The 22,346-nt window shown below is 45.2% G+C and overlaps 2 protein-coding genes across 12 annotated transcripts in view; one reads left to right on the forward strand and one right to left on the reverse strand.

Moving 5' to 3' along the window:
* Window positions 1-22,346, reverse strand: part of LOC139761795 (uncharacterized) — a 256,120-nt gene that overhangs the window by 197,366 nt on the left and 36,408 nt on the right. For 7 of the 11 annotated variants that reach the window (XR_011715622.1, XR_011715621.1, XR_011715615.1 and 4 more), the window contains exons 1-2: window positions 6,481-6,535; window positions 3,099-3,296 (exon numbers count right to left, since the gene is read on the reverse strand). The exons of 1 other annotated variant lie outside the window; for it this stretch is intronic. The gene's annotated coding sequence lies outside the window, so the exon portion shown is untranslated. Of the gene's footprint in view, window positions 1-3,098; window positions 3,297-6,480; window positions 6,536-22,346 lie in introns of those variants that run through there. 3 more of the 11 variants (XR_011715624.1, XR_011715625.1, XM_071686292.1) reach the window with 2 other exon arrangements.
* Window positions 1-22,346, forward strand: part of LOC139759463 (echinoderm microtubule-associated protein-like CG42247) — a 270,591-nt gene that overhangs the window by 60,921 nt on the left and 187,324 nt on the right.

Below are 22,346 nucleotides of genomic sequence, written 5' to 3' on the forward strand. Positions count from 1 at the left end.
CGTGTGCTCTTCTCCTGCTGCTACCACTGCTGGTAATTACAGTCCTCACAAACGGTAATTATAAGTGTGCTCTAAGTGATGTGGACGGCTACTGCCTACTTAAACTTAACGTATTACGACAGTACCAGTTGTACTGCCGGATCGTAAACTTAATTTTGCCTCAGGGATTGCGGCGAGGGGTCGCTGGGCTACACTCACGGCCCATACCTTGCTGCAGTAGTGATCAACAACAACAGCTCCCGCCAAGGAAAAGCTGGGAGTATGGATGGGGTCAGCTGATCGTGGCAGGTTAATATGGCTGGAGGGAGTGTTTCTGTGTTCAGTACCGGTCTGCATGTTAGACCCAGTCTTGCAAACATTAGGCAAGAATTACGCAATTATCTTATCTACACAAAGAAATGCTTTTCCTGACACACAGACAGATATACGCAGTGCTGACGGTACGGTACAGGCCGACACGAATGACGACCTTCAGCACAAAGGGGAACGATGGTGGTGGACGAGAGAACGTATGGCACAATCAGTTCTCACTAGGTTAGGTTTACCCTCCAGGTTATGTGAAGTATGATGTGTCAGCGTTGTCCTGGGGCTCTGGCCTGACCAATCCTGGGGATCGAGCTGGGATATTCCTCCAGATCGTCTCTTCAGCGTCACAGCAAAATGTTATCGGTCATCATGGCAAGACAGGAGGGGTAGGAGTGTGAGGCCCCTTCACTACGTCTCACTCGGGTCGCGGAGTCGCAACAGCCTTCACCAGTCGTGCCACACCCACCCACCCTGACCTCTGCCTCCCGCAGCACCTTCTGTGCCACACCCACCCACCCTGACCTCTGCCTCCTGCAGCACCTTCTGTGCCACACCTACGTACCCTGACCTCTGCCTCCCGCAGCACCTTCTGTGCCACACCCACCCACCCTGACCTCTGCCTCCTGCAGCACCTTCTGTGCCACACCTACTTACCCTGACCTCTGCCTCCTGCAGCACCTTCTGTGCCACACCTACGTACCCTGACCTCTGCCTCCCGCAGCACCTTCTGTGCCACACCCACCCACCCTGACCTCTGCCTCCCGCAGCACCTTCTGTGCCACACCCACCCACCCTGACCTCTGCCTCCCGCAGCACCTTCTGTGCCACACCCACCCACCCTGAACTCTGTCTCCCGCAGCACCTTCTGTGCCACACCCACCCACCCTGACCTTTGCCTCCCGCAGCACCTTCTGTGCCACACCCACCCACCCTGACCTCTGCCTCCCGCAGCACCTTCTGTGCCACACCCACCCACCCTGACCTCTGCCTCCCGCAGCACCTTCTGTGCCACACCTACCTACCCTGACCTCTGCCTCCCGCAGCACCTTCTGTGCCACACCCACCCACCCTGACCTCTGCCTCCCGCAGCACCTTCTGTGCCACACCTACCTACCCTGACCTCTGCCTCCCGCAGCACCTTCTGTGCCACACCTACCTACCCTGACCTCTGCCTCCTGCACCACCTTCTGTGCCACACCTACTTACCCTGACCTCTGCCTCCCGCAGCACCTTCTGTGCCTGTGCCAACCTCCTACCCTGACCTCTGCCTCCCGCAGCACCTTCTGTGCCACACCCACCTACCCTGACCTCTGCCTCCCGCAGCACCTTCTGTGCCACACCTACTTACCCTGACCTCTGCCTCCCGCAGCACCTTCTGTGCCATACCTACTTACCCTGACCTCTGCCTCCCGCAGCACCTTCTGTGCCACACCTACTTACCTTGACCTCTGCCTCCCGCAGCACCTCCCACATCCTCAATGATAATCTCTACTCAAGTCTTAGTTGGTATTCCATTTGTATACACTAAAGTTGTTTTTATTTCTCTTACTTGTGTTGATATTTGTATCGAATTGCATAGTCTAGACTCAGACCATCAATACTCTCCCACTGAGAGGTTCAGCACCTAACAGTACTCTCCCACTGAGAGGTTCAGAACCTACCGGGCAAGGAAGAAAGAATTATGAGAACAATATGTGGACGATATTAGTTCCGGGTGGAGGCAAGAACAATATCAGCTTGACGCTGGATTGTATGTTCGTATATCTGCCATGATCACGAACCATACGAGAGAAAACTGACAAAAGTCTTTGGGCTGCGCGGGTATCTAGGATCGAGGTTTATCTTTGGTCTTTACGTGTTTCAGCAAGTAGGTAGGTAAGGTGGATGCCATAGATACGAAGCACTGAGCCATGCGACGACCCTTGCACTGCCCACACACACTGACAAGTAACGCCGCGGAATACATCACTTTGCTGACTGTCAAGATAGGGAGGCGCGACCTACATTTGGCTATAGAAGTGTTCTGAAGAGAAGACTTATACACTTATCATCCTAATACAGTACCAGTGATCTATGTGAACTACAGTGTTGTTTGTTTATGATGGATAAACCTCTAGAAGTGCATAAAATGAGGACTACAACCGAAAGCACAACCAAGTTCCCACCAAGAAAAACATTGGCTGTTTTCAGAGATTGTGATTATAATTCATCGACTGGAAATGCATCCTGGTCAGTAATCGTGTGATCGGCGAGAGAGAATGTTTCAGGTCTTGATGAACCGAGTACCATAAGGTAACCTTCCCCAGTGGTTGGAGGCATTACGTTAAACCTGAGGTCAATAATGACAGTCAAGTATTCTGTGGATATGAGGAGGCAAGGCAAGCGAAGGACTGGGGAAAACTACCATAACTGACTGGTATCAATATACGCAAGAGCCAGTACGACTGGTGCTGTCTGGGTGGAGGGAGGGAGGGAATCGTGACCGTCCTGGGGCATCATAACCGGCAGGGGGATAATCAGGATGTGATCCACGTACCAGGCAGTGAATGCTATGGTTGGGAGGGGGGGGGGGGGTCAGGGAGAGCGGGCTCGAAGACTGACCATGTCACAGAGGTTTTTAATACGAGAGTTGACAACCAAAGAGGACTCGAGAAACGTTAGAGTTGAGAGAGAGAGAGAGAGAGAGAGAGAGAGAGAGAGAGAGAGAGAGAGAGAGAGAGAGAGAGAGAGAGAGATAACATGTCATCAGAAGAGCGAGTGTGGCTACACCCACACCATGTCTGAAACTTTACCTTTCAAAGCAATGAAGAACTTTCGCTTTTGAAGGAAGACTGGCACGAGGACTGCTGGTATGTTGACGTCTGCGGCTGATGGCTGGACGTGTCCGGAGATGGGCAAGGATGACGGCAGAAGGCCGGGCAATGAGTAGCAGTAGTAGCTTGCGAACAGTACTTCCATAACTACTGGCGAACATCATCCGGACAGCGAGGCTGGAGGGAAAGAAAAGAAAGTATTGCAATATACAATGTTGGAGCTGGGGTAAGGCGTGGATTTCCAAGACTGGGATGTGTAGGGAGGATAAATACTTGGATCAAGGACTATTTGGTGACGAAAATGGAGAATGAAAATGAAGGAAATGAAAATAAAATGAAACTAAGGTGATCTGCCCATCTCTGGAGGTGCGGTAATGGTGATGAGACAATGATGTGAGTGAGACGATATGTGTTTGCGTGTGTGTGTGTTGGTGGGGGGTTGTGCTACGGCTGGAGAAGTCAGACGTCAAAGACACATGAATACAGAGGAGTTCGAACAGCAACGGATGACTGGGTCCCTTTGAGGTTGTCTGGTGGTGGCAAAGGAAGGACTGAGGAGGAACACAGACCACAAAAAACCACCGGGCTGTGTCCAGGAGGCAGAGGAGACGTTCATTGTTGTAGTCATGACCGAAATGTTGTGTGGCGTTGTAAACTGTTGTTTGTGTTGTGGCAAAACCAATACCGTCTGGTGTATTGCTCTGTGTTGCTGTCGCCAAGAGTGGGCCAGGGTCGGTCTGCCACAACCAGAGGTTGTAGCGAGCGTACCTGCGACCCGCGTCCTTCAGCCAGGAGAAAAAACATATTGTCAAACGACGAATGTTTTCTTATCTTCCTTTTGTGAGGGCAAGACTCTGCTTAGAATCCTGGACGAACAGCACAACACGCACCACTACACGAAGAACATAACACAAAGTGGCCGCCTGTTGTTACCTGCTGGGTCAGGGGCGGGAGGTGAAGGGGATAGGGGGCATTCGGTCTGGAGTGGGGGGGGAAGGGGATGGAGCACTCGGCCAGGGGTGGAGGGAGCAGGGAGGACGCATTTAGCATGGGGTGCGGGGAGGAGAGAGGACTCGGCTTGGGGTGAAGGGAAAGGGGAGGGGGGCACTCGGCCTGGGGTGAGGGGAGAGAGATGGGGGCACTCGGTCTAAGGTGCGGGGAGGAGGGAAAGGGCACTTGATTTTGGGTATGGGGAAGGGGGGAGAGAGCACTTGACCTCGGGTATGGGGATAGGGGGAGGGAAGACTCTGCTTAGGGTCCGGGAAGGGAGGGGAGCAATCAGCCTGGGACTGGAGAGGGAGGCCTCCGCTCGGCCCATCACCTGTAGGTACACGGACGTCAGGACCCGACACTACCTTGTTAATCAGGCCAACAGTGGCGCACAGTATGAGGTGACACAGGGACGGACGGTGCTCTACGTCTACCTCTGGCCTGAGTCCTTGCGACTGTTATTTGTGACTCTGGCTCATTAGATTCACCTGCTGCGTGCTTATCATGATCCAACACAACCGTATTAACGAAAGTAAGTAAATAAGATGAATACACATATGTACTTTCTTTGATAGTAGCCGACATGGCACAGGTAAAACATGGCCCTGTAAAGGCCATTTTGGATGAAAGATGAAATGTAGTGCTGTATGAGGGTGTAGGTAAATTGAAATGATGTTAGTTCCCCATGTGTCTGTTAGACGTGACTCTGTCACCAGCTGCTCCAGGAAATAAAGGAGGTAATAACATGGTCACCCTCGAGTGGCTGGTCCCCACACAGTGTGATACAGCAGCCACTCGTGTGATGTGGGTCTGGCATAGGCTAAGCTTAACATGAAGAAAAGAGAGGACAGAAGCATCACGATAGACGGAGGCAAGTAACTGATGACACGAGATAACATGAGGGGTTATACAGATGAGGGCCAACGGGGAAAATGAAACACGATAAGTTCCCAAGTGCACTTTTGTGTAATAATCACATCATCAGGGGAGACACAAGAGAGAAATATAAGTCACTTGATGTACAACGAAGAGACGTAGCTAGGACGCCATTTGGTAAACATGCGATTGTCCAAGACATACAACGAGCGTATCATAAACTTATCATTTTGCAAATTTTATCAACAATAGATTTATCTAATTTGTATAAACCATCACTAATATTAACATTATAATTCTTTGTGTATTTAATAATAGATGATTTAATGATATTTCTCATGGTAACAGAGTTAAGAGTTAATAACTGAGATGGCATTACTCCAATCAATACAATGATCATAGTTTTTAACGTGATTAAACAAGGCACTCGACTATTGTCCCGCTCTTATACTATATCTATTAGCTCAAGTCTAACAGAAAGATCCTTACCAGCCTGCCCAACATAAAACTTATTACGATTTCTACATGGCACTCTATCGATGCAACCAGGAGAATTTTCTGGTGAATTCTTAAGATATTCTTCATAGTATTATTGTTGCTGAAGGCAACATTTACATCAAAGAATTTAGCCAACATGGGAAGTAAATTAAAATTAGTATTAAAAGGGAGAACTAAAAGATTCTTGGTGTCAATGGGAGGTTTGGGCTCAATATAAAATTATTTCTTTGCTAACTTACGGGATTCATAAATGAAAGATTTAGGGTACTTTAACTTAGTTCCAATAGAATATATCTTCTCAAACTCATCAATATACTCTGGACTGCAAATACGCAATGCCCTAAGGACCATAGATTGAAAAGATGATAATTTAACTTTCATGTTGAGATGAGTAATAATGCTAAACAAACTTGCTCCCTTGCCTATGGAAAACCTACCAATGTATGTTCATATATCTATTGTAACCGTAATAAGCACACAAACACCAAGGCATGGACGAACATCCCTTTAATTGGCTTACGTTTCTGTCATTACATAAATGTACCATCATCATCATACGTGTATCATCATCACACATGTATGCACCATCATCATCATACTTGTATGTACGATCATCATCATACATGTATGCACCATCATCATCATCATACATATATGTACCAACATCAGAGACAATAAAGAATGGATATACGAGTTTCTGTTCTTAAAGTCTAAATTGGTTGTTGAAAAATATACATCATAAAAACCCAACGTGAAGAGAATAACATGGAAAGAATTAAGAATATAATAATGACTAACAATCCAACCTTACCTAAAATCTACATCTAAACGTTAACTCATTCAAATTTAACGGAAGCGGTATTTCCTGGTCGGGATGAAAATCAACACTTCATAATCATATACCCTCATGTTATAACATACATTCTAAAACCAAGACAGTTCTACTCTCTACTGAATCAAACTGATCTAAAATCACAGTAACCTCAGTGTTTCTTACAGTGGCTTTCTTCCTGTAGGTGCAGGAGGGACGCCAGTGTTGAGGGATCAGTGTGTGATAAGCCACTGGCCAGCACAGAGCAGCTCGCTGCCCACATTGGGTAGTCACTGTCGTGAGCGTGGTTGCTGAGGAGGGGGAGGGGTTTGGTAATAGGGCAGTTTGCTCGTTCTGATCGCCCAGAGTATGGTTCGTGAACGCGCGTCTTGGGATGTCGCTTCGTCTTGCCATTATAAGAAGCATTACAACTGTTGTACTTATAGTAGTAGTAGACAAGTGACGATCGCAGCTCCACAGGAAGAACATCCTTGTACTTAAAAAAATGATTGGATTGTATTCCTAGCTTTAAAATCTACTCTAATGTTGACCTGTGGATAGAACTTAACGTAACAATATAGTGAATTTCTTACGTAGTGTATAATCGACCTTCGCAGTGAACAAGACGAGAGAATATACCACGTCCCTAGGCACAGTTGATGGGTCTACGGAAGAATGATTTTCGTGTTATACCAAAATACGCGTTACTGATGGTAACAGTAAAACCGTCCTTATGTACAATACATCATTTAATGATTCAACTCCAGTGTGGAATATAAGATAACCAGATCATATATGACATGCTGGTGTGGCCAGGGTTACCACCAAGTGGTGTTTGTTTACATTCGATCAGGATATAAGATGGAAATTTCCTGCAAAAAATCAGTAAATGTTGGGTTTCTTTATATACTGATTTTGTGAAGGATTTTCCACGTTTACTTAATATATAAAAAATGGGATATATTTTCTTCCACTTCCGAGGTAAATTCAATGTTGGGAATTTCAATAACCTAAAGGAATATCATCTGCAGACTCAAAAATATAAAACAATATCGTCTACACTTCATGTAGAAAACGAAGGTTTGTAATGTGGTGGCCACTCCCCCCCAGCCACCTGACTTCATGGTGACATGCAAACGCGTTAGCTAATGTTGGACTTGGTGGTGAACCCGTCATTACATACATCGTCCGTGTAGCTAAATGAAGCACCGTTGAACAAAGAGAATCAATCAGAGGATGACAAAGATAATAATTCTTGAAGCTGTGTTTGTATCGCTAATTGGTTGTCAGTACAGACGTGGATTGTTTCCTTCAGTGGAATATGTGTATAACAAAGATTTTACGTCAAAGTTGGACATAACACATCTGATGAAATCCAACTTGACGAATTTCTTTTGCACACACACACAAAAGAATCCTTTACTTTATCTTATCAATGACTGGCGAAATAAATGTTCCTGGCTCTGCCTTGCTAACGCGAGAAACGTCGGTGAAGTATAGGCTTTATGTATGTATCATAGCCTAGTTCAGGTCCCCAGTTGTCGACCAGCTCCGATGTGTTGGCTGGGGTCCGACTGCCGCCCAGGATGCAGTAAGCTAAGGCGCCACCTGCAGCGTTCAGCAGCTACACACGTCGTCGTCGTCGTTGTGCCGATCTAGTCTAAGGCCAGGCCGTCACACCCAAGGATCGTCGTCCCTTCGTGTCTAACGGTCGTTCTGTCGTGTACAAGGATAGTACCGTCGTGCATATGGTTCGTTCTGTCTTGGTGAGGGGTCTTACTGTCGTGCTTAAGAAGTTGGGAAGGAGACACTAGGCTCAGCAGCTGGTGGTCTGTGATGACCATCCCTCCTCGGCCTGACCCCTGTATTTACCTCTCTGAGTCTGATTTTTGCCACAACAGCGACAACGTTACCGTGCACTCCTACACATCCTAGGGACGGTGGCGCAAAAGGTCAGGGACTTGCCCTCAATGATTAAAATCCATCATGGGTTACAAACTGAACAAAGTGTTCACATGGTTTGGAGAACAAATGAATTACTCGACAACTTACATGGTAAGAGACGTTTATACAACAGCTGAACAACAATGGTCGAATTATATATCAAAATATATAACAAAAGAACCAGTTATGATAAAGTAATGATACGTCTCCGGTACCAGAGGCAGAACACTGTTATGGATGAAATGTTTGCACACATCGTGTAATGTTTGGTAAGAATAGTCTCTAAATTCAATGATTTTACAACAGTCAGGTACATAATGTAGCGGGGTGTGGGAACAGCTGTGCTGGCCAAGTTTACTACTGGTCTGCTTATTATCAAGAGGAGGAGCGAATGCCCATGAGGATCTGCAGCACAACCAACCTCAGGCGACAGGAACGTCCCTCGCGAGCTGCAGGTCAGGATTTGTGAACGATGTTGATCACATGATTATGGAGCCATTATGAGGCTATTGCTGGCCTCGAGGAGAGGGTTGCTATTGTTAGCCTTAGGGAGAGGGCTGATATATCTGGTCTCGAGCAGAAGGTTGCTATTATTGACCTCGAGGAAAGGGTCGCCATTACTGGTCTCGAGGATAAGGTTGCTATTACTCGCCTTGAGGAGAGGGTTGCTTTTAATGGTCTCGAGTTGAAGGCTATCATTGCAGGTCTCGAGGAGAGATGGTTGATATTTCTGGCCTGAGGGAGAGGGTTTCTATCATTGGCCTCGAGGAGGGGGCCGTTATTACTGACCTCAAGGAGAGTGTTGCTATTTCCAGTGTCGTGGAGAAGGTTATCATTGCTGGCTTCGAGGTGAGGGTTGGTATCGCTGGCATCAGTTAAGTGCTGTTATTACTGGTCACAAGCAGAGGATTGCTATCGGCGGCCTCGAGGAGAAGGCTGCTATCATCGGCTAAAGCAGGCGTCGAGGAGAGGGGTTGCTATTACTGATCTCGAGGAGAGGATAGCTGTTGTTGACCTCGAAGAGATGGGTTACTATGCTGACTCCGTTAAGAGGGTTGCTCTGGTTGGCCTAGAGGAGAGGGTTCCTATGGTTCGCCTGGAGAAGGTTGCTACTGCTCACCTCGAGAAGTGGCCTGCTATTGCTGGCCACGAGGTGAGGGCTGCTACTGCTGTCCTCGAGAACAAGGAAGCTACTATTAGCCTCGAGGAAAGGGCTGCTATGGTCGGGCTCGAGGAGCAGGATGCTATCGCTGGTCATAAGGAGAGGGCTTTAAGGGTTCGTCTCAAGGAGAGGGTTGCTACAGCGAGCAGAGCTATTGTGGTGGAGGCTCTGAAGCACAGTAAGTGTGGGGGAGGGTCTGAAGCACAGTCAGTGTGGTGGAGGCTCTGAAGCACGGTTAGTGTGGTGGAGGCTCTGAAGCACGGTTAGTGTGGTGGAGGCTCTGAAGCACGGTTAGTGTGGTGGAGGCTCTGAAGCACGGTTAGTGTGGTGGAGGCTTTGAACAATGTGGTGGAGGGTCTGAAGCACGGTTCTTATGGTAGAAGGTCTGAGACACAGTATGGTGGAGGCTCTGTATCGTACAGTCAGTTCACATGAAAAGAAAGTGTACACATTTCAGTACAAGTGCAGTACATCCTCAGGTGGCCGAGTGCCTGTCTAGGGTGACTCCGGTTGTACTTGTACAACGAAAAGCTGGATTGTGTGGATTTGTGCATATCATGAGCTTAAGTCTTCTTGCCTTCATTACACATGCTAATATTGCTACCCAACCTGACTTTGTCCAGCGGTTTTTTTTTTCTTTTTTTTGAGGACATTTTAAAGAACTATGAGACGACAGGGCTCGCTGTGGACAGACAGTCTAGCTAGGCTGTGGAGCTGGATTACAATCATTATCACTGACTGAAGTACTTGCGTTATGGAGGACTCGAACCTCTCCATAGTACTCACATTACTACCGGTGAGACTATCGAGTTTTTTTGTTCTGTTTCAGCGACGGAACTCCCCGAAATGCACTACAGAGTTGCCGTTCCCTCCACAGCTCTGATGACGCACGCCTCAACATGCAGGTGTGGCCGAGCTCCGCCTTGCTGGCTTCTGTTCAGCTAATGTGGCCACACCATTACCGCCACGGATTAATTACTTGACGGACAATCTGCTGCTGCCGGGGGGACACTCACTACCGCCTTGCATGACTCCAGTAATTAACGATCTATCATTTTCTTCTACAACAGTTACCCAGCGAAAATTGCTGTCTTTTTTGTTGTGTCGTTTTCTTTGTCACTCCAGAGTGTTCATTTTTCGTTTCGTGTCACCTTTCATCATTTATCTGTTTGCCTAAATGTCTTTCATTCTATTAGCGTCTCTCCCAGTAATAATCGTCTTAACCTGGTAGAATGAGAAGGTACGGATGTCAAACTATGGAGGAAAACGCACCGGCAGTCGTGTCAAATCTTCACAAAGCAACCGCTTCACTTGGTAAATAAATGTTACACCCCTGCCAGACGTGGGATGAAGCAAGTTTCCTCAACCTACTCTCACGCCACCTCACGACGTCTTCGTGATCTCGTACCATCACACAAACCGGAATTCCATGTAACTAAGTTTCAACATCCTTTAAGAGAACCGCCTCACTCCTCCACTGACAGAATAACAGGTGGGTCTTGGAGGGGTGCGGGAGCCGCGTCCTACTGCCGACCAGGACCTCACCCCACCACCACGTCTGCATACCGGAAAAGATTTCCCAGAAATTTCTCGTCGGGAGTCATAACTCACCGATGATAACAGGGTCTATTATACGTCCCTAAGGTAAACCTTGCTCCTCTAGCCTTGTCGGCTCAACCTGTTGGGCAACGTCAAGGTCAATTCAGGACCAGCATGTTGTTCTAGCAATGTGTAATTGGCAGGAAAAATTGGTTACATGAATGAAGGAATAGAGTGGAAGGGATGAAAATAATAGAGATATGGGAAGGTGAAAGAAAAAAAAAGTTGGGGAAAGGAAAGAGGAGGGGCAAGATGTGTGTGTGTGTGTGTGTGTGTGTGTGTGTGTGTGTGTGTGTGTGCAGTCATACATGCACAAAGCATTGAATACACCTGCATATTTGGAGTTATTAATCTTCTTATGTTCTCTAATTTTCTCAGTATTATTCTAACATTAGGTCGGTGCTCAAATACTAGTTGTCCAAAGTTATCTATTTATTCTAATCAAGCTTTCGCCTTCACAAAGGCATCATCAGAAATCTAGAGAGAAAAAAAAAAACGTCTCAAAACTTGGATATAATACGTAAAGCGCAAACAAAATATAAAAAACAATCAGAAAAAACAGTACATAGCACATGAAAGTCAGGGAAAACACTAAAGCGAAACCAGTTCACTATCATGAAGGGTTGTGTTACAATCTACATTCAACATTTGGAAACAAATATAGAAAAACTTGCAGATGAAGAAACACAGGAAAACAATATCAAACGTGGTAGGAATATAGAAAGTCCATGACTAAATACACGAAGTTGGGCCAAGCGAGACCGTTAATGTCCAGATGTGGAGCTGAGGTCAGGTCAGGCTCGTCTGATTCTGACCTTCGTAAACAGGACCGCGTTTCTGCTGCCCAGAAATGGCGGACTCGGTAGCTTGTGGTGGGTCACTGATGTGTCCCATCTGTCCTAAAATGTCATTAGGTTTACGTCCTATTTGCAGGCCATCCAAGAGCTGTATGGTGGTGGTCATGTTTGTCTGGATGTTGATGACAGGTGCTTTGTCTCTAATGTGAATGGCTTCTAATATCTGCAGTCTCCTCCGATCACTGCAACTAGGAAGGATTTTGGTGTTATTCACCATGATCTCCCTCGTTAGTCTTGTTCTATGATTTTGTTCATGATGTTTGATTCCACTTCTTGTAAGTGGAGCGAGAGGCGGCGGCTTAAAGTGTAGGTTGTAAGGCCAGTGAAGATGTGTGTACCGATATTGCATCGGTACTCATACACCTCCAGAGCGACCTACCGATATTGTTGTTCATTTCGAGCGGACATGTTTTCGGATTGTTATAGTATACCATCAGACTGATATCCTTGTCTTCATCAATCGCTTTGCAGTTTCTGGCCACAAAATTTCGCACGACCTTCTCGTCATTTCGGTATGTTGTAAATGTGTTCCTGTAGTAAACTTAATGCTGTCACGTTGAGGTTGTCTGTTCGCCACGAGAAGTTGCTCTAGCATGTTCTTCACAGTGGTATCAAATTCAGTATCTGAATATCCTACGTTAATTAACATTTGCCGGACACGACGAAGTTCTTGGTGTGGAAGTTGCCAGGTTGAGCACACCTTGATCGCTCTCCTCACGTATGCATGAATGAAACTCCTCTTGAAATTCTGAGCACATTTACTTATTCCATTCGTACATTTACCATGACTGGTGGGCATGCTGTAAACATCGGTGACGAAAGATCCTGTTGTGGCACTCAACATTACAACCAAGAAAGAAGCCTTACTATTATTATTCATCTGTAATGTAAACCTTAATCCTGAAGTTTCTCAAAGTCGGTGACGGAGGTTTTCCAGCGAGTTTAAGCTATCGACGCAGATAAAAATGTCGTCTGTGTATCTGCAGTAAATCTGGGGTGGTATGCTCTCAGGTCGCACTACCGCAGTTTCGACATAGAACATAGATGCCAGGATATAGATGCCAGGATATAAATGCCTGCGCAAAGAGAACTCCCAGGAGTGACCCCCAGGGGTATTCCATCCACCTGCTGATAAAGCTTGCCATGTGAACATCTGGAAGGTGCTTCCATCGTGTAGGCACGTAACACTCAAAATGTTTCTGGGCATTTTCAGGGGAGCTTAGACATGGTGTTGGTAAACATAATTCAGAATGATGTCTATCATCCTCTTCACTCGTACATTTGTGAAGAGAGACCCCACATTCAGGGAAGGTGTGATGCCTTGTGGTTCTTTATTCTTAAGGATGTTAATAAACTCTTCAGTCGAGGAAAAAAAAAAATTTTTCCGGGTTTGATATGCCACGCCCCTTGCCCCTATGGCCTCTTACCCCTCCTCAGAGACATGAGCAGAACCAGAGGGGAAAAAGGGACAAATTTTCGTAGGTTTGTCCAGGTAAAGCTGGCAAGGTGCCATGAATGGCGTTTAGAAGGGCTAACCAGAGAGGGAGGTGCGTTAGGGCATATGTCGGCCAGGTGTACTTATTGTGGGAGAAACTGTGTCGTTCTAACACGAAGGATTAAATATAAAAAGTAAATCCAGAGTGTTGGGAGAACGGTTGTGAAAATCTTGGTTTCATGTATGTACCCCCACTAATTCTTATGAGAGGAGTGCAACCATAGCTGTGGTGTCCGGCGAAATATCAAGTACAGAACCCCAGCTGACTGGCGAGGGGACGTCACGGCCTTGTGACAAGAGATTTAGATAGTCGAAGAACGCAATGAAGGTTGCTCGGGGAGGCTTAGGTGGCACAGAGGGAAAAGCAGTGGTAGCTGGAGGATAAATCTTAAGCCAGAGAGATTTGAAATGTACAAGGCGTCGTGTGCTGCAGGCAAGTTCAAAATCATATCTTTATGTTCAGATTGACACCTTTAATGACAACTTAAAACAGTGCGTTTCTCGTAAACGAAGGATAACAGTGGTGCATCAGATCACGTGATATCTGCAGCACATCTTGCGATTCTATTCAATTCTCGTCATTTCTAAACCAAGAAACTTTTACTTCACGATTCTTGCCAACTTCAGGTATTCTCCCTCTCTGATGGTGGGATGAGACAAGACACAGACGAACATTCCCTTCCCGGTTTCCACAGATGTTGATACATCACTAAGGGAACACGGCATTGCTTGTGGGATGTGGGCCACCTCTCGTCTCCCCGACGAACCTAACAAACAGCAGATCACGTGCTTGTGTGCTGTACCATTCTGCACTATGCAATCAGGCGGAAGTAAGCCACGTACACAGTCAAGTCCCTCCCCAAGCTAAGCTTAAGTCTGTTCAGCATTTAACAACCACACATTACCAAGGGCGTGAACGTGTCAGGAATACATTATGAAAATTAAAATGTTAAATTCATGAAAATGATATTATCATCTTTGTAGTGAAGGTCGCCTTTTGACGAGGCTGGTGAAGAACTGGATTCACAGGAAAGTCTGCCCTGTGTGTCGTGCTGTAGGTGGTGGCCACGGTGACACCAGGGGGTCCTGGTCGACCACGGCACGAAGGTCACGTTGTGTGTGCGTGTGTGTGTGTGTGTGTTGTGGGGAGTGACGTACCACAAGGGAGGAAGAACTGGCAACACTGTCGTCAGACAGTTACTCCTGCCCTGCCGTAATTGTTGTTGTTGGACAGATGTATGATTTTTTGGTCCGAAGGAAGAAATTGGAATGTATGGAAAAAAAAAAATGGACAAACGGGAGAAATTCTAAGAGCAGAAAATGCTATACTGGGGGAGGTGGAAAGTAGGTGGTTTGTCCATCCAGCCGACACCATATTAAGCCATAAGGAAATTTTTCTGTTGTGGGCTGGAATTTATATAGTCAAATACGGCATTGCTACCTGATCATATTGTTGTGCTGCTGCGTCATCCCCTACAATCCTCCCAGGGGCCTCATGACGTATAATGAGAGTGTATGTGGCCTCTGAACGATCTTCATTACCTGAAGAAGGCGTTGAAGATGGTTAGTTTAGTGGGAGTAGCTTGACGCTGACGGCTTCATTAATGACCCCGGAGGTTGTCAGGTCTAAAAGCCAAACAGCCAACTCCCCACCCAACTACAGTCGGTCCGCCCAACGGTAAAAAAAAGTACTTTCCAATAAAACTGATCCAGCCAAGGAAACGAATCAAATGCTACAAAATGGGTTGGGATTAGTTGTCGCACGCCTGGCAACTTCCTCGGCGTGTGTGCAGACAGACAGACAGACACAGAACCCCCTTGTTATGGTACAGATTGTCACCAAGCCTCCAAGAGAGAATCAAGTCGTACTTGGCTAACAACCGAGGAGCTAAAACGACATAAAACAACACATTCTCATCCTGTCAACGAGTAATTAAAATAATTACATCTCGTAAACCAACTAAGTTTATGAACAAAATTATTAGGTCATTGACATTTTGGTAGCAGTAAAATCTTTCTTGATCCATTTAATCTTGTAGTTCCCAAGTTGTTTATTCTATTGTGATTCTCTAATGCTTCACGAAATGTGACCGTTTAAGGTTTTGCTCCGCCATAGTTTGGGTTCAAACCGCCATAGTCCGGCCTGAACCCAAGCCTACTCTCAGATATCATATCTCTTTAATGCTGGAGGCTCCACTCACGAACACAAGGGCACATCGGGGTCGGGCCTCAGCTGAAGTGTGAAAGCGATCAGTGCGGCGTTATAACATTAGACGAAAAATGTCTTAAGAATTTCAGAAGAGATGGATAAACCTGCCTTTCAAAGACGGCCAGATCATCGTAGTTAGGAAAGACATGATGTGGCAGACAGTGCTAAAGATTGGAGTCAGTCTGGCCTGTGCAGGGAGCAGGCCAAGGTTCGCGCGTAAAGGAATGAAACATATAAGAACTACCAACAACTGAGTTGCCAACGGTCACACAACAATTATGTTATATATATATATATATATATATATATATATATATATATATATATATATATATATATATATATATATATATACAACTATGTAAAGGTACTTATGACAATTTCCTTCAAAACATTGGTGGTCTATCACAAAATGGGTTTCCAGGTCACACCTGTCGAAGGCGTAAGTCTGCAATGGCGCCAGGTTCTCATAGTGGACTACGGATTACTTGTTAAGAAGGCGAAAGAATTCCATCAAACAAGGTATATGTTTCTGGCCTGAGTAGGGCGGGTGTAGCACCAGATGACGGAGGGTGTTCTGGCCTGTGTAGGGTGGGTGTAGCACCAGATGACGGAGGGTGTTCTGGCCTGTGTAGGGTGGGTGTAGGACCAGATGACGGAGGGTGTTTTGGCCTGTGTAAGGTGGGTGTAGCACCAGATGACGGAGGGTGTTCTGGCCTGTGTAGGGCGGGTGTAGAACCAGATGACAGAAACATGACGCAAAACATGACAACACTCTTTCGTTCGTTTCTTATGAAACAAAATTTTGTGTCGTCTGTTCATTCCTTGTAGCACTGTACCGAAAGTGTCTCCTCATTTAGGTACGGGTCAGTAGTCGTATCTGGTTATCTATTTATCTAAAAACAATCATGTTAAGCACTGTATTTTTTCATAATCCGGATATAATAATTAGAGATCCCACGAACTACATTTCAGCTACAGTGAGAATTTTTCGTCATACAACGAATGTTTTCACATCGATCCGTAATTCAATCATCATCAACGTTTTTATGATCAAGTTACAGCAGGAGCAGCACAGCCCTGTGAGAACGTTTACACCATCCAATGGCAACGTTTTCACAACCCAGTGATAACATTCTCAAAAAAAAGTTAAGACTTTCTTCATCAGTTTACCAAAATCCTATACAAACGTTTCATAATCCAATAGCAAACGTTTTATAGAATCCAACGTCAAACTTTCGTTAAAAACTGACAATCCAGCGATAAACGTTTCGCAGTCGCGCGTTATCATATTCCAACTCATCGTTAACGTTTCCCACAACCTCACATCGTTGACAGTCTCCAATGACAACGTCCCATAATGTAGCAGCAACACAGACCTGACCTGCGTCACACACCAAAACACCATCAAGGTCGCGTGAGGAGACAACAACTCCGCGAGATCGCATGTCAAGAAGCGGAGCCGACTCCGGCGGTGGCCGGGACGGTGGTGGTGACACGATATAGAAAAATGACTCATAATCATTACTTCACAACTAATACATTAGCACGGTAGACATACACCATTACTTGCGGCTCCATGTGAGGAATGTCTGTATCGTAAGTCGTTACCTACGTGTACTGTATGTACGGCGAGGTAGTTGTACACTCCTGGCGGCTCCATCTCTTGAACTGTATTATTGTATAGTTTTCTAAGCATCTGGATGCTGTAAGTATTCACAGTATCATCTCCTATACCATTAATACGCTACTTCCTATATTTCATTTCATATATATATATATATATATATATATATATATATATATATATATATATATATAGTTTTGGAAAGAGGGGCACGTATGCAGTCTGTTGTGGATGAAAGAGCTTGGGAAGTGAGTCAGTTGTTGTTCGCTGATGATACAGCGCTGGTGGCTGATTCGGGTGAGAAACTGCAGAAGCTGGTGACTGAGTTTGGTAAAGTGTGTGAAAGAAGAAAGCTGAGAGTAAATGTGAATAAGAGCAAGGTTATTAGGCACAGTAGGGTTGAGGGACAAGTCAATTGGGAGGTAAGTTTGAATGGAGAAAAACTGGAGGAAGTGAAGTGTTTTAGATATCTGGGATTGGATTTGGCAGCGGATGGAACCATGGAAGCGGAAGTGAATCATAGGGTGGGGGAGGGGGCGAAAGTTCTGGGAGCCTTGAAGAATGTATGGAAGTTGAGAACATTATCTCGGATAGCAAAAATGGGTATATTTGAAGGAATAGTGGTTCCAACAATGTTATATTGTTGTGAGACGTGGGCTATGGATAGAGTTGTGCGCAGGAGGGTGGATGTGCTGGAAATGAGATGTTTGAGGACAATATGTGGCGTGAGGTGGTTTGATAGAGTAAGTAATAATAGGGTATGAGAGATATGTGGTAATAAAAAGAGTGTGGTTGAGAGAGCAGAAGAGGGTGTGTTGAAATGGTTTGGTCGCATGGAGAGAATGAGTGAGGAAAGATTGACCAAGAGGATATATGTGTCAGAGGTGGAGTGAATGAGGAGAAGTGGGAGACCAAATTGGAGGTGGAAAGATGGACTGAAAAAGATTTTGAGTGATCGGGGCCTGAACATGCAGGATAGTGAAAGGCATGCAAGGAATAGAGTGAATTGGAACGATGTGGTATACTGGGGCCGACGTGCTGTCAATGGATTGAACCAGGGCATGTGAAGCGTCTGGGGTAAACCATGGAAAGTTCTGTGGGGCCTGGATGTGGAAAGGGAGCTGTGGTTTCGGTGCATTATTACATGACAACTAGAGACTGAATGTGAACGAAAGTGGCCTTTGTTGTCTTTTCCTAGCGCTACCTTGCGCATATTTGGGGGGAGGGGGTGGTTATTTTCATGTGTGGCGGGATGGCGATGGGAATGAATAAATGCAGACAGTATGAATTATGTGCATGTGTATATATGTATATGTCTGTGTGTGTATATATATATATATATATATGTATACTTTGAGATGTATTTGGTATGTATATTTGCATGTGTGGATGTGTATGTATATACAAGTGTATGTGGGTGGGTTGGGCCATTCTTTCGTCTGTCTCCTTGCGCTACCTCGCTAACGCGGGAGACAGCGACAAAGCAAATAAATATATATATATATATATATATGTATATATATATATATATATATATATATATATATATATATATATATATATATATATATATATTTTTTTTTTTTTTTTTTTTTTTTTTTATACTTTGTCGCTGTCTCCCGCGTTTGCGAGGTAGCGCAAGGAAACAGACGAAAGAAATGGCCCAACCCCCCCCATACACATGTACATACACACGTCCACACACGCAAATATACATACCTACACAGCCTTCCATGGTTTACCCCAGACGCTTCACATGCCTTGATTCAATCCACTGACAGCACGTCAACCCCTGTATACCACATCGCTCCAATTCACTCTATTCCTTGCCCTCCTTTCACCCTCCTGCATGTTCAGGCCCCGATCACACAAAATCCTTTTCACTCCATCTTTCCACCTCCAATTTGGTCTCCCTCTTCTCCTCGTTCCCTCCACCTCCGACACATATATCCTCTTGGTCAATCTTTCCTCACTCATTCTCTCCATGTGCCCAAACCATTTCAAAACACCCTCTTCTGCTCTCTCAACCACGCTCTTTTTATTTCCACACATCTCTCTTACCCTTACGTTGCTTACTCGATCAAACCACCTCACACCACACATTGTCCTCAAACATCTCATTTCCAGCACATCCATCCTCCTGCGCACAACTCTATCCATAGCCCACGCCTCGCAACCATACAACATTGTTGGAACTACTATTCCTTCAAACATACCCATTTTTGCTTTCCGGGATAATGTTCTCGACTTCCACACATTTTTCAAGGCTCCCAAAATTTTCGCCCCCTCCCCCACCCTATGATCCACTTCCGCTTCCATGGTTCCATCCGCTGACAGATCCACTCCCAGATATCTAAAACACTTCACTTCCTCCAGCCTCTCACCATTCAAACTCACCTCCCAATTGACTTGACCCTCAACCCTACTGTACCTAATAACCTTGCTCTTATTGACATTTACTCTTAACTTTCTTCTTCCACACACTTTACCAAACTCCGTCACCAGCTTCTGCAGTTTCTCACATGAATCCGCCACCAGCGCTGTATCATCAGCGAACAACAACTGACTCACTTCCCAAGCTCTCTCATCCCCAACAGACTTCATACTTGCCCCTCTTTCCAAAACTCTTGCATTTACCTCCCTAACAACCCCATCCATAAACAAATTAAACAACCATGGAGACATCACACACCCCTGCCGCAAACCTACATTCATATATATATATATATATATCATTCCTTAATTTCTCGCGAGCAACTACGTTATGACCTTCGTTTGTTCGGTCTTTGCAGCTTTTGACGAAGTGTTCATCACTGACATCGTCAAACTGGTTTGAAAACTTTAAGGCTGTGATCAAGTCACTCCTTAATTTTCTCTCTTCCACGAAGGATGTATCTATGGCTTCTAGCCTGTCCCTTTAACTCGTCTCCACAGGGCGTCCCGTAAGTCAAAAAGCCAGATTATAGAAAAATGTCACTCATTAACACAATGTGTTCAGTGTGTCCACCATTACATCTGATACGCAAATGCAGGCGAGAGGTCCAGTCGTCAAGCGTATGGCGTATGGCGTTCAGGATGCTGCTGCTGCTGCATACGTCAATGATTCCTCGTTGACCTCCCTCTGACCCCGACCTCTAACAAGAAAAATGAATTGAATACGTTTTTCCTTAACATCGTAAACGCTGTTTACACCTACAACAGAAGAAAATATGAGAAATGACTGATTTGCCTCATCATTCCAAACTTATGGGACACCCTGTACTAATTCTCTCTTCCGTTGATGTCACATTTGACTAACATCCCAGTGAATTCCATCTTTAAGTTTCTTGTCTTCAGTAACGTTTGATTGGATGAATCCAGGTGAAACGTAACCATAACTGGACATCCCCTCACTCCTGATTATAACCAAAAAATTCTTCTTTCTTTTAAAACCTAAACTGCGTTTCACAGTTCTTTATCATCCGGTGAAGTGCGTTTGACAATTCTATATCGTCCAGTAAACTGCATCCGACAATTCTAAAGCCTCCAATAATAAATCGGCACATTTTCTTACAAGCATTTCTTCTTTCCATCCTCTTCCCTCTTTATCAGGTGTATGATCTACCCATTTACGTACAAGCTCTCTCGTGTGTGTGTGTGTGTGTGTGTGTGTGTGTGTGTAATCATTCGAGAAGGGACTTTTACACTCGTGGGGCCCTATCTCCTGAACCAAATCTACCATCAAACATCTTTTCAAAAGTCTGTGTGCAATCTGCATTTTCTATTTTCTAATTCAGTCTATACCATTCACCCACCATGCTTTACACTGGAAAAATACTTCGTTACACATCTCTTAAGCAAATTACTCGCTAAAATATTATGTTATGTCCTCTGGTTGTTCTATGCCTACATCTCTCGAAATAATGTTCATTGCCGACATCATCATCACTCTGGAGGACGAATTCAAATCCTCCAGCTTTTCCCCTACAACTCAGAACTCTAAATTCTAGTACTATCCTTGTTTGCTCTCCTCTCGACCTTCTCTATTAGCACCTTGTGATTCTGTAAGTGTGATCACCAAACCTGAGACGAGAACATTCTTGTTATGGCCTCATGCAGGACGGGGACATTTTGCCGAGTATTTCTCTATCCACGACCTTGAGGGCATTTCTAATATATGCTCAGCAAACTGTTGGACATCTTAACTGTTCTCCAAAACTGAGACTCTGGCGACGGGTAAAACCTTTCGAGTTCCAAGTCTCTCTCATACGCAGATTCCTGCAATTTATTTCCTATTAGGTAAAATGCAAAACTAGTCCTTCCTTAACTGTGACCCATCCTCATGTACATATAATCATCCATAAGTCCACACCTTCTGGTAAGTCATTCACACAGAGCAAGAAGAATAATGGCCCCAGAACAGATCCCTGCGGCACCCCACTGATGACCTCGACAATTTCGACAAGGAACCTCTGACACGTGTCCTTTGTCCCCTTTAAGAAAATCTCGTGTCCATTGGAGGGGTCTTCCCGTTATTCCTACCTGATGATACAGCTTCTTCATCAGCCTCCCATGCGGTATACCGTCAAATGCTTTCCGATAGTCCAGGTATCAACAATCCACCCAACCTTCTATATTGACCAATACTTTACTCATTCTCTTGCAGTTACGTAAGAGGTTCGTTATACAAGACCTCCTTTCCCTAAAACAATGTTGGCTCTCACTTGGGTAACATCTCCACTGTAGAAAGTCATCCACTTTTTTTTTTTTCTATCAAACAGTGTCTTACTGACCACACTCATCGGGTGGACCTGTCTAAACCTTATGAGCTCCTTCCGGTGTCCTTTCGTCTAGATAAGCTCGAGTTTCGCCTTTTTTACTCCCTGAGCTCTCTGTCTCCAGTGACATCTTGACATGTATTTGAAGAGATATGTTAGCTGCGTACTCACACATCTTCAGCACAAAGAGTGAACTTCCATCTAGGCCATGAGCTTTATACGAGGTAAGACCCTTTAATACTCAGTTACCGTCATTTCTAGATATCTCAGTGGTTTCTGACACCTCTCCATTCCACGTCATTGTTGTTGGGACCTATAATGTCTACTACTGTGGAAACACTTTTGAACTCGTCATTCTGTTCTTCACATAACCTTACATCATCCTCTACAATACTTCCCTCT

This window comes from Panulirus ornatus, chromosome 3, assembly GCF_036320965.1.
Source record: "Panulirus ornatus isolate Po-2019 chromosome 3, ASM3632096v1, whole genome shotgun sequence".
Taxonomy (NCBI): Eukaryota; Metazoa; Arthropoda; class Malacostraca; order Decapoda; family Palinuridae; genus Panulirus; species Panulirus ornatus.